Source organism: Podarcis pityusensis, assembly GCF_964106645.2.
Source record: "Podarcis pityusensis genome assembly, chromosome: 12".
In the NCBI taxonomy this organism is placed as follows: domain Eukaryota; kingdom Metazoa; phylum Chordata; class Lepidosauria; order Squamata; family Lacertidae; genus Podarcis; species Podarcis pityusensis.
This window is the reverse complement of record NC_138037.1, coordinates 40,937,274-40,954,340: the sequence shown is the minus strand read 5'-3', so window position 1 is coordinate 40,954,340 and position 17,067 is coordinate 40,937,274. Positions and strand designations below refer to the sequence as shown.

The 17,067-nt window shown below is 39.0% G+C and overlaps 1 protein-coding gene across 9 annotated transcripts in view; it reads left to right on the top strand.

Annotated features, from left to right (window-relative positions):
- Positions 1-17,067, top strand: part of ZNF385D (zinc finger protein 385D) — a 609,973-nt gene that overhangs the window by 239,496 nt on the left and 353,410 nt on the right. For 2 of the 9 annotated variants that reach the window (XM_080974826.1, XM_080974827.1), the window contains one exon: positions 6,013-6,125. The exons of the other annotated variants lie outside the window; for them this stretch is intronic. The gene's annotated coding sequence lies outside the window, so the exon portion shown is untranslated. The remainder of the gene's footprint in view (positions 1-6,012; positions 6,126-17,067) is intronic. 9 annotated transcript variants of the gene reach the window in all.

Sequence of the window (17,067 nt, the reverse complement as noted above, 5' to 3'; positions counted from 1 at the left end):
AGAAGCCAGAACAGCTGTGTAGCGCTCCTTCTAGCTGTTCTAGCTTCTGGCTTAGCTGCGCGAAGCCTCCACGGGGCATGGGGAGTGTTCATCCCACTACCCTGCGGAGGCTTCGCGCAGCTATCCGTGGCTTTTGCTGGAGGTGGGGGAAGTGACAGAGCGCGCGCTAGGTACGTCTTATGGTCAGGTGCGTCTTATGGAGTGAAAAATACGGTACTTTGTTTTGTTATTTGCTTTGTCCTGTGCTGTCCCTTCTATTAGCTAATTTAATTCTTTACTGAGTGCCCTCTCAGTGTAGCAGCCCAGTTGTGGCACACTCTATCCAGAGATGCCAGGCAAATATATTTTTATTTTCTCAGACTTCTTTATTTAAAATGTTCATCCACTTGATTGATTATGCTGCCTTTGCGATCTGTGGCCTTTTAGTTTATTATAATAGTTGTTGTTGTTGTAATATTTGTATGCCACCCATATGACTGGGTTGCCCCAGACACTCTGGGCAGCTCACAACAGAATATTAAAAACACGATGAAACATCAAACATTAGAAACTTACCTAAAATAAACAAACTGTTTTATATGCCCTGAATTGAACCCCTGTATTCTCTGAATTAGCCTGGTCATAATCCTGCCCAATCTATTTTATATTCTCCCTTGATCAAGCTAAGCTGTGCCACCCACATTCTGGCTTGCCCTTTGACACACATTAAAGATTCTCCATCATGCTGCAAATTAGAGGCTCTTCACATTAAGAACATTTTCTCCCAGATTCAACTGATTCAACATGTCTGGCTTTTAGTTTATGTACTAAGTACCTATCAAAGAACCTGCTCTGACAAGTAAAAGCTCTATTCCCTTGATGCTAGCTCAGATTTGTGGCTGGGGCTGAAATAACACTGATGTTTGCTCATCATTATTTGCTTTGGCTCCTTCCTGGCTAAGAGCTATATTTAAAAAAAAGAGGGGGAAAAAACCCTTCCAAATTATTCTTATACTGTAACCATATTTGACTATTAATGCATACAGGGAACAATCCTATTGACTAAAAATTAACTTTTCATGACGCATTCACTCTACATATATTTTAAGCAGTAAGCGCTTGCAGCCAGACAGCTAAAAGAAGTACTGCTCACACTGCGAAAGCAACAGAGAATGGCAGCAAGTTTACATTTCAGCTGCATTGCAGCGAGAATCTGAAAAACAGCAAAAGCCATGTCCTGGGATAGTCATAAAAGCCATGTACGTCCAAATAACTAGTGGGAGCCAGTGCAGGTTTATATGAGAGTAAAAGAAATAGTTTTGTTTATAGCTGGCCCAAGAGGCAAGTTAGGTGTGCAGGAGCATGCAACTCCTGAAAGATAAATGCTAAACTGGTTACAGATGAAATTATGGAGGATTTTCCTTTATGCTCAGCAAGCAAGTTCTCCCCCCAGTCCTACCCAAACAAAACCTGAATTACTTTAGTTGTAAAGTGAGTACTGATATATTCCCCTTTAGCCAGATATCATCTGGGGTGAATCATGAATGAATCTGAGCATGGCTTAAAGCAAACCTTTATTGTGAAAATGAAGTGTGGGTGTATTGTGTTCGCTTGAGAGTTAGAAGTTCTACCCCCTGAAAATATGACCTAGCACTATTAAATTAATGCTGACAAACGCAAGGGTATATAGCCTTTCCCCAAAGTCTTGATTTTAGTTCCTTTACTCATAACTACTTACCCAGCACTCTGAGGACCTTATGGCCCGTAGGCCACAACTGACTGGGATAAAATGAGGGCAAATACTGACCAAACGTTATTAGTATTGATTTTTGGAACTTGCATCCCTAGTAAATGTTATGAAGTGTAAAAATAGAAAATGAATGTCAGCTACAACAAAGTGAAGCATAATTGCGACAAATAACGTTAGTTCCAGTCACTTAGGTTTAATTTTGCACTTATTCTAAGGAAGCTGCTTTCATGTTGCATCCTGCAGCTAAATTAATACTTTTCGTAAATAATTATTTTTGATCAATGAACTGTGCATAAAATAAATGTGCTGAAGTCTGTCAAGTGAGGAATAAGAACTGTAAATGTGCCATAGTTTAAACCAAAGCTTAGTTTGTTGCTGATGTTAAGCAATAAAATAAAATAAGTTATCCAAACCTAACAACTGCACAATACTGATTATTTTGTGGGTCGTTATTGGCTGCAACTGAACAGAGTAAAGTGCTCTTAACCCTATTGATTTCAATAGTTGTATGCATGATTTAACCTGAGTTGGATTGTGGTCATCATATTTGTGTAACTAGATACCAAAGCTAGTACGAGCAATGTAAAAATTACTGTAAGTAATTCATGGTTATTCATATGCCTATTGATCATGTGAATGACTACAAACACATTTCTGTAGTGAGCAAAACATTTCCTCCCCAAACCTCACATTTCAGTTGTTGCTTCCATAATTGTGTCAATTACTTAGTAAATAGTTGGGAATACAAATTACCACAATACTTGTTATAATTTCTTTAAAAATCCTTTAAAGTTGATAGCAAGTGGAAGGTAGGTTGTGTTTAGTTTATAGCAATGGGGGGGAGGGAGAAAACACACCTTTTATGTATCTTCCTTTCTTATTTTTTAATGTTTATGTATTGTACAGATTTTTGGTGAGAGATGTAATTTGAAATATGATGGTGTGTAATATGAAATATAATTTATTTGAAATATACAACTGGATCATAAGTACTGGTATTTCAGGTGTTTGTATGTAAATTATAACTAATTTATTTCACAAATTTGGTATAACAGTGATTACTTTTTAATGTTGGTAAAACTATAGAATTTTAATACTATAAGGTCCTGGTATTATCTTTGAATAATTTATTTGAGTTGATATTTTTAAACTTGACAATTCATTTCCTCCTTCTCTATGCAACGACAATATATATTATTATATTTACAATCAATATGCATTTAAAAAAATAAGTCTGGCTCAAACTTGAGACTGCTAATGATTGGCTGCATGAACATGATGTCATTTGGCTCTTCCTCTAGTTACTAATGGGGTTGTTGATATTGAGCTGGATTTTCACTGCCCTGATTCAGTTTGCAGACTGAAAATCTTTTCTTGGCAGGGCAGGCCATAAAGTGAGATGGTTACAGTATTTTTGGAGAGTGAGCTGAGAAGTCATTTGCTGATACAACCAGTATCAGTGTGTTTTCAGTGGTTAATTTGTTTCCCCTATGCATCCTGGCTTCTGCAGTGTGGAGAGTAATATGTGCTGTACAAAGTTAAAAGGGATGTTCTTGGATCAACTATGCTGTGCTGAACCTGTGCAGATATGTTGAAAGCAGCCTTCTACCACTCTGTCAGCCCCTCTCTTTATAGAACTTGGGGGGGAATTGTGCTGCAGTGGGGTTGTGCTCACCCTAATAACTGAACACAGTGACCAAAGGAATCTTTCTCTCTCTTTTTGCAGTTCAGACTTACTAGGTTTTCCCATTGCCTGCAAGAAAGGCAGAGGAAAATGTGAAGTGGGGCGTGTGTCTGTGAAAATAGCAAGCAGGGGTAGGCACAGCAGTAGTTGTCAGGGGAAAACTTTGGAGAAACCTTTTCTCCTCGAGAAAAAGATGTAAACTCATGTATCTAGCTGGGAGGGGTGATTTTTTTTTGAGCGATAAATGATTGATAGGGATTAATCATAATCTCTGCACACGTTTTTTGTTTGCATTAAAACAATTTGGAAAGTTACACAGAACTGGGTGAAATGTGTGTTTATAGACAGAAAGTTTGGTTACAGACAGAAAGCAATTGTGGTAACTCAAAGCAGTTTACATTAACAATTAAAAACAAAAACCTAAACACACACACATAAATGTAAAAGCTGTGGTTCATATCTTGTAATATTCTAAAAAGTATTGCCCAGTTTAAATAAGACCTCAGATGCAAAAAAAGCGCACTCACTTATGTATGTTTCATGTGTCATGGCACTTTAACAACGCTTTAAGATACGATGGTTCTTTACAGGCAAAGCAATTTATGGCCCTGAGGAACCTTACTGGAGTGCCGTTGCTGTCAGCTGCAGAGCTTCAGGCCATGTGAAACTCTGCATGGTTCAAGCACTGCTCATGCCCTTCTACACAGCAGCACCTCACTACACAGTACCTGCTATCTATGCACCCCAGTGATGACATAACTTCACACCTGAGATGGACCTGACCCTATGTTGACAACTGCTACACCCACATCACAACCACAGAGCACTGAATGTGGCATGTCTGCACTAAATCACTGCACACACAGCCACTAGGATATATAAATAGAGACTACAACTCAGATGATACGACACAGATTATGGGACTATATCTTTCTGGCTCTATGTTTTGCACCTTTGAAAGCAAAGTAGATGTTTATCTTGAAGTTTGGCTTTGCGTAGCTGATATATGTTTCACAAAGAGCTGGCACAGGAGGGTCCAGGATGGATGGGCAGCATGGTTTGGGGGAAGAAGGGCTTTAACTCACTGCCCTAGCTGTGATGGTAATCAGAATTGTCCCCCAACATGCCAACAATTTGCAATGGAAGCAAAGCTCCCATTGGGGCTCTACAGGATTTCTCATATAAATTTGTGATTTAAAAACCCCCAAATCCTGGCAAATTGCCATATTTTCCTTCTACAGATTTGTTTCATTTATTAAATAGGTTAGTTTCGATTTTGTATAAACTTTGTTCATGAGTCACAGTGCTTGCTTGAAATATCAATGTTACGAGCAGAATATTTACAGATAAATATCTAATTTGTGTTTTTAGGCATTAGTATCTGATATACACCACTTCTGTAAAACTGAAAGTTCAGCTCAGTCCATAAGAAATTAATTACCTAATGCAATTTGTTTTGCTTAGAGCTGCATCTGAGGAAGCTTTAGATAAAGTGAATGCAGGGTATTGACATGTTGAAAATACTTTGCACCAATCCTGTGGAAGTCTGAGGGTATTTCTCCTTCCCATTAAGTTTCAAGTGATGCATTTTATTGAATTGTATATGGAAATGAACAGATAAATCAATATAATCTCTCCTATTTGTTCAAATACTAAATCTACTTTTGTGTGCTCCCTACACTTTTCTATTTTTATCAAGATCCATTCTTGTAATTAAATGTGTGTGTGTGTGTGTGTGTGTGTGTGTGCCTTTCAAATTGAAACCTCATTATTAAACTACAAAATGCATATATTTCTGGCTTACTGCTGTATGAACCATCCTACTCTTCCAGCTTTTAAACAATTCCAAGGAAGAGTCCCAAATTCAGGTAAATTAAGTAAACATAAATGGAATTATATACAAAACAATGGATTGCGTGGTTGGTTAATTTGCAGCATTAGGAACACTCAAACCACCCACTTTTCCCATTTAACAAAAGCAAAAGACAAGTGGGCCTCCCTTTGAAAGGCACTACTTTCCTGTATGTAGGACCAGGACAAGGGTTTTCACTACCATGACCTGCTTTTGACTTTCCTTTGTCAGCACCTGCCAGTTTGTAAGCACATACAGAATGTTGGATTGCATGGACTGACTTGGCAAGATGTTTATGCTGTTACATTATGATCCAAATCAAACAGAAGATACTCAACATGAACACAGAGACTAGAACAAATATAGACACAGATACGGGTGTTTCTGAAAACATAGAAGGGATATTGCCCGCCCCCCCATCCACTCCTTTAACCTTTCAGAACTGGTGTACTTTGGAGAGTAGGTATTTTATGGTAAGTACTATCATTAGGATAAAAGAGCAACACCATTGACGAGCTGGATGGAGATAGACTTGAGCATTGAAAATGCATTTGTGCATCTGCAGTCACATAAAATTGTAACTAAACCATAGTAAATGTAGGTACATTCAATATGAGTTCTTTCTGCGGGGTGGGAGGGGGTGGGAGGAGACTTCAGCAGGTGCAAGGAATTCCTTGCAGGCTAAGAACATAGAGACACAGTAAGATGTAAGGACAGCAAAAGCACCACTCTTGTTTTTCATTACAGGAAACGAATACTCTGGAAGGCTTGAGAGCGAGGTGCATGCACCTTCGTAACAAGACAGGATGGAAGCATACCAGTAAATTAAGCAGGGAGGCAGCTGCCAACACAATAAACATGTGAGTAAAAGAATATTTGTGCCATCCATGCTGCCAAACTGATGATAACATATGGCCTGCAAGATTTTGAACTATTTTCTGAAAACACTCTGAAAAGGCTCTGTGCCTCACCATGTACACATTGTTGTCAAGTGACATGACTATTTAGAAGGATACACATTGTTAATAATTCCCAGAAGAATGGCTATCCTTCTCTGTTGCAGAAAAACAACTCCTTAGAGACCAACAAATTGCATATCTTAGAATGGACTACATGAAAGTCAGTTTCATTAGATGCATGAAGTCTTCTCCTGAGTTGTGTGTGTGTGTTGTAAAGAATGAGATAAGAAGGAGAGAAATGCAGAAGGTACAGACTGTGATGATTATATTATTAACTGTAGACACACACATACACACAAAATTGTTATTGATCCTGGCCCTGCTAAATCAATTTGTCTACCTGGGACATAGATCACTTGCTTGTTTGGGACAGAGTTGCACTCCTGATTAGCAGGTACATAGTGGGGTACTCCATCTCTGTCACTAGAAGCCTAAGTTAGCTTTTGTGGTCAAGAGGTGTTTTCTACCAGTTTGGGCTGGTGCTCAGTTGTGACTGCAGTGGTCCATGCATTGGTAAGCTCAAGGCTTGATTATTGCACTTTCTGTGAAGCTGCCCTTGCATCTGGTCTAGAAGTTTCACCTAGTGGAAAATGCAACAACCAGACTGCTCACAGGATTAGTGGCCCCAATCGCAGCGGTGCAGGGTAGGGGATGGTGTGGTGTAGGTGGTGGGCAGGCCGGGTAAAGAGCAGCTAGTGACTATGCCATGGGCCAGCCCCTCCTTCATCCTTGGGAATTACAGTTGTCCTTCAGTCAGCCCTCAGGTCTGTGGCTGCTGTTGCTGAATGTCAGGTTGGCTTGGAGCAGGCATAGGCAAACTCGGCCCTCCAGATGTTTTGGGACTACAACTCCCATCATCCCTAGCTAACAGGACCAGTGGTCAGGGATGATGGGAATCATAGTCCCAAAACACCTGGAGGGCCGAGTTTGCCTATGCCTTGCTTGGAGTAAGGCCTCACTACACATGCCTAATCAAATAAATTAGATGCTGTAAATTGGATCCTATTGATTAAAATATATTGTTGATTTTGTAATGGATAGGTCAAGTTCATGAAACATTTTGAAGTGATTTACTGGTTCTTTGAACAGGACATTGTTAACTGGTTGGTGAGCGAAAACAAGAACCACCCCTTGTTTTCTTTTCAATGTGAATTCGAGTTTTCCACACTCGACTCACTGCTGCCCCACCCCTCAAATCAAGCTAAAACTGACTTAGACAACTGGTTGGTGTAATGCCAATATCTTCAGAAGCAAACTGAGACAGAACTAGATTCTGAAGTAGGAGACATCTCTTTATAGAATAAAGCATTAACTAGTAATAGGGCTTTGCAGGGAGCTGTCATAATTAATAAGCACCCGCGCACAAGGCTTGCTTTGTTAAATACAGTGTAATCCTTACAGGAGTTATTGCATGCAATAATTAACTTGATTACAGAAGGCAGAAGGGGAAAAAAGTCTCAGACTAATCAAAGCACCCTCTGTAACTCATAGGCTTTAATAATTATTATTTTCCCTCTTACAAACTGCAGGTGCTTCGTTATGAGTTTTGAGAATAACTAAATGCTTGTCCTTAAGATTTGATTAATATTTAGGAGTTGTTTTAACGTCACAGAAAGCATTAATCAGATCTTTAATTTTTGGATCATTTTCCTGTTTGATTGGGGATAAAGTACTCATCAAAATGAATTAAACAGGCCATTTCAGTGCAGAAAGTTTGGCTAGTTCCTGGCTGTGGAGTTCAGGGCCATTGTGTGTGGTTCAACTTTCTTCTGAGGGAGGAAATACTTTGTGAAAATAATGCAGGTATAAAAAAAATTAAGGACTGTGCCACAAAGTATTTCTCTGAGGCTGTAATATTATTATCCACTTAAAATAAAGGGATTCTCTAACTCTTACAGCACTGTAGTTACTCGCAAAAAATGCATGAGTCATATTTCTAGGATTTTGAGACGTTGCTTTTTGGTTGACACAAATAAGGGGTGCATCAGTTCTGGGTGATCAGAGCTCTGCAACCTAGGCATTTATTTATAAAGAAATGTCTACCTCACTTCTCTTTATAAATAAATCCTAAGTGGCTTACAGAATCACTAAAACACACCAACTGAATATATACAGCAATAAAGCCCAGTATATCTTTAAAACAGTATTGCATATTAGGAGCACCATACAAGTTTAAAAGCGGGGAGATAAAAATGGTAAACAACACTGGAAATGTGACAAAATACAAACGTCTTGTTGAAGCTTAAAATAAAAAAGTAACCCTGTCCCAAGTCATGTAGGACTTTGTAGGTCATAATCAGTACTTCGAATTGTGTCCAGATGTGGACCCAGCCAGTAAAGCTGTAAGACTGGCCCTGGTCAGTGTTCTGGCTGCAGAATTCTTAAAGGGTATTCTGAAGTTTCCGAATACCCTTCAAGTGTCTCTAATTTCCAGGGACAGTTCCAGATTTAGAGATGCTGCCTCAGTTTCTGATTTGATCCCAAAATGTTCCGCTTTTCCTTACAACGTCCTTATTTCCACTGGAGAAATGTTGGAAGGTATGGAGTTATCCGACCCCATAGCCATCTGAAGCAGGCATCCCCAAACTCGCCCCGCCAGATGTTTTGGGACTACAACTCCCATCATCCCTAGCTAACAGGACCAGTGGTCAGGGATGATGGGAATTGTAGTTCTAAAAACATCAGGAGGGCTGAGTTTGGGTATGCCTGATCTGAAGGCAGCCCTGTATGGGGAATGTTTTCTATGTTTAATGTTTTTTATGTTTTTATGTATGTTGGGAGCTGCCCAGGGTGGCTGGGTTTACTATTTATACGACTACTAATACTACTACTACTAATGGAATATGACGTTCCCATTCCCATCGGAGAAATGTTGGAGGGCATGTCCTTGAAATGTAGCCCCATGTAGTCCAAATAACATTACTATGCACTACAGTAATCCAAACAACATGTATAGGTGGTTTCTATGGCCAGACTGCATGTGCTGATTCACCAACACCACCATTTGAAGTCTGCCCCGTCAATCAGGAAATAATTTTAGCCCCTCAAAAATTCTAATGGATCAATACAACATGTTTATTACTTTAACAGTGAAATCCTAAGTAAAATAATAGTATAATCATGGTTAATAAAAATGTGCTTAATAAAAATACCAGGAAAACTGTAAGCTGAGAATCCCCCCCTCCCATGCCATTAGGCTGAAAATAGCTGGGGACTTCTAGAAATAACCAATTTTCCTTCCATGAACCAGAAAGGTAGAGATATAAATTTACTTTGAAACCATGATAATGGCAATCCAAGTGATGTTGACATCAGCCTGGTGTTTCTTGCCATTGCTGAAAGAGCAACAGTTACTGTTTAATTCTAATGCAGCAAGATAGCCTGCAGCTAAATAATACATTTCTGTTAACAATTATTTAGCACAATCCTGAAACTGCAAATAAATTTACATAAAAATTTGTCTCTTGTAGAGAGTACTTACAGGGAATGTAATTGGATGTAGAGAGAAATAAAATGGCTCCAAATGGATGAAATGTTTGCATTACAAGAGCATTAGCATTCCAAAATCCTTTATAGAAATATAAACATATACATTGCAGTGTTTAAATACTAAGCAGGCATATATAATATTTAATGATGTGCCATCAAAGCTATTGCTTTTTGTACAAAAAAAGAAATGTATGCATTGGAATACTTTTTGAAATCCCACTTCTATCTTATGCAAGGCTGGAATATCAATTTTTACCCTTGCATCTCCTTTCCTCCTCTTGCTTCCCATTCTTATTTCTACCATTGTCAAATTTCAAGCAGCAAGTTTCTTGAAGAATGAGCCTTCCAATTTTGCCTAGACTGCTTTGTAAAACAGCATGTACAATTAATAATAATAATAATAATAATTTATTATTTGTACCCCGCCCATCTGGCTGGGTTTCCCCAGCCACTCTGGGCGGCTTCCATAGAAACAAAAAATACAGTAAAATATCACAGATTAAAAGCTTCCCTGAACAGGGCTGCCTTAAGATGCCTTCTAAATGTCAGGTAGTTATTTATTGCTTTGACATCTGATGGGAGGGCGTTCCACAGGGCGGGCGCCACTACCGAGAAGGCCCTCTGCCTGGTTCCCTGTAGCTTTGCTTCTCGCAATGAGGGAACTGCCAGAAGGCCCTCGGCGCTGGACCTCAGCGTCCGGGCAGAACGATGGGGGTGGAGACGCTCCTTCAGGTATACTGGGCCGATAATAATAATAATAATAATAATAATAATAATAATAATAATAATTCCCAATGATCTAGACTGTACATTCTACTTTGGGATGCTTCTTTCCTCTTTTGTGTGTGGAAGTAGTTTATTCTCAAGTTCAAGGTCTTAGCTCTTATGTTCAACCATTGTAACTTCTATTATCTGTGATCAGCGAAGCTCTAGAGTGCTGGTAGGGTTAGCCCTTACACATTTTCAAAAATAAGGAAATGCATCAACAAAAAAGGGATAAAAGAGGTCATATATTTGCATATGCTTATTTGTTAATTTGTACAAATTTAGCAATAATGACTGTAATTTTAAATTGAAATAGGGTGTTTTGCATCATAGTGGGGGAGACTATGACTTGTGTGCCTCCTCAGTCTGCTTTCTAGGTGCTGACTGTTGGAAGGATACTTGAAGGCCCTTGGACTTCCTTCTTATGTTTCTTTTGAGCTGTAATTAGACTGGACAGTTGGTTTAAACAAAGGACTCCTTCAAATAGAAGATTGCCTTCTGTAAAGAAGGACATTTCACCACCTTATGCACGTAGAATTATTGTTGCTAAATACTGTGAGCAGATTGCTTGCTTAAGAATAAGACCTAGTTAGAAACCTACCTGCAGTCATAACGTTTGGAACTGGACACTGCACGGCGCTCAGAAGAGATGTGATTATTTAAAACAGTGTTATCTTTCTCTTTGATTTGTCAGTGAGGCTGAATCATCTGCCTGACCCACTTAGCTCCAGAGGTTACCACTTTGGAGTGGGAGCCTGCACACAGCAACCCCACTTTGTGTATGAACCAGACCTAAGTGAAGAAAGAAATGTATGAATCCACTCTCGAAAGTGCAGTTAGAGTAAATCTGACCTCTTTACAAGCTGGAAGTGGAGCAAATCAATTTTTTTTTAAATAAACACTTTAGAGGTCAATGTTACATAGCAATTCATATGGGCTGGCATTTAAGCAGAGATTAGCTTATTCATGAGAGGACAATGACTGATGCCTCCCCTAGCAAGAGGACTGAGGGCATGGAAACACCAGAGAGCTGTTATTTAATGGACTGCACTAAATGTCTTAGTCTTTAAGTTGTAACAATACTATTTCTCATTTTTAGAAAAAAAAAATTGTTACTGTACAAATAATAGAACTGGGTGATAACCATACTAATGTTAGCTGTACTTGAAGCAGACTCATTGAGTAGAGTGTGACACCTCTTGAGTGTGACTTTGTTGGATATCACCCAGTGTTTCTCCATAATAAAATACTATTTATTAATATTCCAACATATTTCTTGGGCTTAGGGGTTGGCTCGTTGGGATATACTGTAAACACATAGGGTGTCATACAAACCCAGCAATATGATATTAATAAAATTGATATTGCTGAACAGATTCTTAATTTGAATTATATTGCATTTTCCCCCCATTCTAGTTAGCTGATATGTAGAACAAACTTGAAAGTATTTTTTTAAAGGCTTCAAAGCTGCTTAATTGGACATAGTTTAAACATGTTTGTTAATTATTCCCTACTTTAAATCGTGTCATGTGCAGTAAAGATTGAGAGGCTGCATGCTCAGATTTCAACATTAATCTAGCCATTCAAATAATTGCAATTAATGTATCAAAATTTGCTATTTAAATTGTTGTAATTGCACCCAGCTGCATTCAAGTGGCCTTATTATTCTTGTAGGGCAAGGGAAGATCAATAGATGAACATCCTCACTGTCAGATCTCAAATACTTTTCTGGTGCTGCTCTGCCTTGCACTCTTACACTCATAAGAATGAATTGCAGTTAAATATTTTGACCTAACTAATCTGTGATTCCTCGTGAAGTCTCAGAATACTATAATGCTATATAAGCTGTTATTGCAGAAACCTATGCCAACGTCGAATTTTCTAGCATTGTTTCTTTCTGCTCTGCATAATTATGTTTAAATAAAGCACAGAGAATATACGAATTATTGTAAAATACGAAGATTGCAATAAAACATTGATCATAGGGGCAGTATTCCAACTGGACAAGCAGCTCTTCGGTTTGGGCTAAAGGGTAGTAAAGGCAGAGATAGCCTGATGTTAAATTTAGGTGATAAGATGCCAGAAGGGCATGTATGGAGCTGAATTAGGATAAAGAAGGATGTTGGAAGAAGATACATACCGATGCAAGGCAGAGTGTGTGCTCTGAGAACTGGGGAGAGGAAGAGAAAGTGTAAAACAAATATCACCTATTACAAGGCAGGATAAGTGAAGGAGATTGCAGTGAATCAGGAGGTCATGTGAATCAGGAGGTCCGAACATGTGAAACTCAAGGATTTCCTAGGCAGTTCCCTTTTAATTCTTGGGCTTTTATTATCCACAGCACTCAGGGTTCTTCTAGGTCCCCTTGATCTCTATATTACATGGAACTAACACTGTGGTGTAGGGAGAGACATGTGCTAAGAGAGACATAATGTCCAAAACATAACAAGCCTCTGAAAGAAAGATTGCCACAGGTTGATTATTAGAATTTTACCTGTATTATAGTCTATATTCTGTTTTCGTATGCTGCTCCCTGCTTTGGGATGAAAGCAACACACACACACACACACACACACACACACACACACACACACTGGAATGGTAACTTGCAGCTAGTTGGAATTTTTATTACATGAAATAATGTCAGTCTTTCCTACAGGAAAAAGAGTTGAATTTTTAATATGGGATTTCCCCCCCCCCAAAAAAATGTTCCAAAGGAACTTTTACACACTGTATTTAATCTCTTTAAGAGAACATCCCAAATGAAAACAGGTATGCTTCTATCGTTCTTTCCTGATGGTGCTTGTTATTTCATGTTGACAACTTATGTTTTCGCACTTCACCTCCAGATTAGTGCACTAAGCTGAAAGGTGACTTGTGCGCCTCTCCAGCTATTCAACATCTTTGTGCCGTCAATTTTCAACCACCAGGACCAAGATGATGATGTTGTGAAAAGGTGGTTTCTTCAATCAATTTCTTGATTGTACGAATTTTCACAAAGCTAGAGCTGTGGAGGTGGTGTCTGAATTTCATTGTCATCCAAGGTCATAACTGCGTCCTAAACATTTCAGAGTACTATAATGAAAAAAGTAATGCATGAATGTATATGGGTGTGGTGGAAAAGAAACACACGTTTAGTTAGTATATGGTTGTGATGAAGAAGTCAGATGCACAGTTCAGCCCAACTTTCATTCTCATTATTTGAATTGACCTTTTGGACTGAAAATTAAGTCTATTTAGTTTCTCTAAAACTCCTGTCAGACTGTTGGGCAAGACCCAATGGTGGGAGGGGAATCAGGGGACGGTGGCAAAAGTAAGTCACCCAGGAAGTAAGTGTGAGTGCATGTATATGTGTGCATGCGTACAAGGTTTTGAGGGTATTCTGCACCAGCAAATTATCAAACCACGGTAAAACATCACACATGATGTCTTTTAGTTTTGTTGTAGGCTTCAAATCAGGTTGCGTGCAATACTTGGGACCAAACTGGATTTGACTAAACTGGGAGTTCTGTGATTGGCTACCCCATATATATTTACCCTGTAGCAAAATCAGATAAGGGTTGAGGCACTAGCAAAGGGCATTTTCAACAAATGTAAGCAGGATGCACATTATTTCTCATGAGGCTTTCACAAATGACACTTTCCAGATGAAAGGGCATCATTTGGGTCAAACTAGAAATGACCTTGGGAGAGCCTTGACTTGGACTCCCATGCATTATTATTTTTAAGTAAAAGCAAATCACATTGAAGTCGTAGTCCTGTGTATCTTTAATACCTTCCCCCGTGCCATTTCTGGAGTATATACACCCCACACATCCTTGATGAACAGGAGACAAAATGCACAACTTTTCATCTTATGATATATTAGACGTTAATATAAAAGATGTGCAAAACTAGGATGTGCAAATCATTATATTTCCCAGTTCCCAGTGCCCAGTTTGGTCAGTTGGCACTCAAATGATCTCCTATAAATTCTAAGGTACAACGCACACTGTAACTGGAATTATCGCTGGTGGCACCCAAAAATAGTAATGTCCTCCAGAGCACATTCATTGAAAAGCATTGATATTTATTCAATTATTTGCAAGTAAGAAGCACATAGATTTTGTTTTCTATCAATCAGCCTGTTTTTAATACTGTAATCATTACATCAGTCAAAGAATCCATGTCAGACTTCTTTGCTATCAAACTGTATTCATTACTTTGTAGCTCAGACAACCTAATGATAGTACTGCCTGCTCAAAATAGCGCTTCGTTCACTTATATGCATTTTATAGATAATGAGCACGATCTATTCCCTTTCATGTGTGCACTTCTGCTTAGGTGGGGATGGTATTGTTCCTTGTAAAGTATTGGGGAACAAAGCTAAAAACTGTTGTAAGCTGACAACAATAGACCTGAATCATAATTAGCCTCCCAGCTTCTACCATTCCATTCCCTGCAGCTGGCCACTCCCCTTAACCCTTCATTTCCTCAAGCCCAGGTCTTAAAGGAGCCTTACTGTCACAGGGGTATCCATAGGACATCCTTGAGTTTCCCCACCTTTTTCAGCCACAGTTCTTTGGCAGGATACTGCTGTACATGACTTGGACATGGTGCCCAAACATCCTATTCGATTACTTCCAGCCTGCTTAAACTTCCAGGTATATACCATGGTATCATCAGGGAGAACAGTTCTGGTTGCCTGAATTTTATTTTTATATATAAATATCACAGAGAGCCATTACATCAGAATGGTATTCAATGGACTAGTTAATAGACTATAGTTTCCTTACTAAGTGAGTGATGTTCAGCAAATAACTGCAGTGCTGCTATATCAGTTGGAGGAAATAATGAGGAACCCAAGTTTGCCTACCTTGTGCATTTTGGATAGTAGCAAGAAGATACCTGGTTGAGGGGCCCATAGTGTGTTCTCTAGAAGTGTTTATAAGTAGTTTCTCCCCTATATCTTATACCCCTGTTTCCATATGTATGCCAAATGAGAATAAGTTTGCATCATACTTCTTGAAACCTTAATCATCCAGTTTGTGTTTAAGGTGCCACAAGACATGCAAAGTTAGTTATTCTTGAATCTAAACATGATAAATTGTCACACTATAGTAAATATAGTAGCAGCAAAGGCAAATTTTGTGTAATAACAAGAAGTGGCTAAGATACCTGCCTTTGTACTCTTGCAGTACATCATTTTGTGGTGTGCAATGTGGCAGTCATCTTTGGTTGCACAACCATTCCTCCTTTTCAACCATTTCAGCCCCCAAGGACTGTTACAATTAAAGTGGTTTTGCTTATACTGCACATCTGTGAGCCTGCATTTATGAACTTCACTTGCCGGGAGTGTTTTTTGGAGAACAGTCTGCCGTTGCAGTGACTTCTTATTTGTAAACCTGAGCTTGTTAAATGCAAAGAGCTATATTAAGGCAGCTGTACTGTTGAGATTTATACTCACAAGTCAAGAAGTTCAAAGTCATCGTTCCCCTGACAACCATACTGTGTGTCCCCTTGTTCATACTTGATGACACAGTTTTATTACTATGTCTGCGTAGAGACTTGTATATATCAAGCTCTTTGTGCAATTCTGGCATCAGGTTTGGAGGCTTGTTTCAGGGTGGAGAAGATGGTACAGCAAAACAGCTATGCCGTATTAATGTCCATTCCATATTCTAAGGACAGAAGGTGATCTCACTCCTTTTCATTTTAATTAATTAATTAATGCATTTACTTTACATTAATAGTACCATCAAATCCCTAAGGGTTATGGCATTTTTCTACAAAACTTGGCTGCTTGACTGTGGAATGAATGCATCTGTAACTGCTGTTTGTGAGAGTTTGCAGATCAAGTAATAGAACATTGCACATACATCACCTCTGTGGGACCTAAAATTTGGGCCAAACAATGTATTTCAGTTGAAAAGAGTTATTTGGATGCAGTGACATGTAAGAGATAATAGAAACAGCAATAACCTCCCACTCAATTTCTATTTCTTCTGCCATAAAAATTATTTATTTTGATCTGTAGTTGTCATTATTTCATGGACATGGGGAACTATTACCACTGTGAACATGCTGGAGTTGAAAGGAAAGGAAAGATTGGAAACAAAGTGAAAGCCAGGGGGGAAAAGAGTACAGCTTCCTTCAAAAATAACCTCCAGTGCCTCTGTCCCTCTGCTGAGGGGACCACATTCTTCTATTCCCATTCAACTGGCAAGTGACCACACCTGCTGTTTTACCTACCAAGGGACCAATGGGCTCCCAAAAGCTCTCTGGGTCTCTTACTTTAACCCTGCTGTCTCTCCATCCCACTTCCACTGCAGTTGGATGCAGATTTTTTAATCTCTTCTTTCATAGTTGCAAATCCCACTCTTCATTTAGCATCATGACCCTCCTATAAATTCCTCACCCACAGCCACAGGGAAGAATAGTTCAGCTTCTCATCTACATATGAGGTAGATACAGAGAAACAGGAGAAATTGAGTACTTAAACCATCCTATGAGGAATAACATATTGAAACCATTCCCACGTGTATCTAAATCAGCCACTGTCCTCCTTTTAACCTGTAGACTTCTATGAACAATGACAGGTTAATTCCCC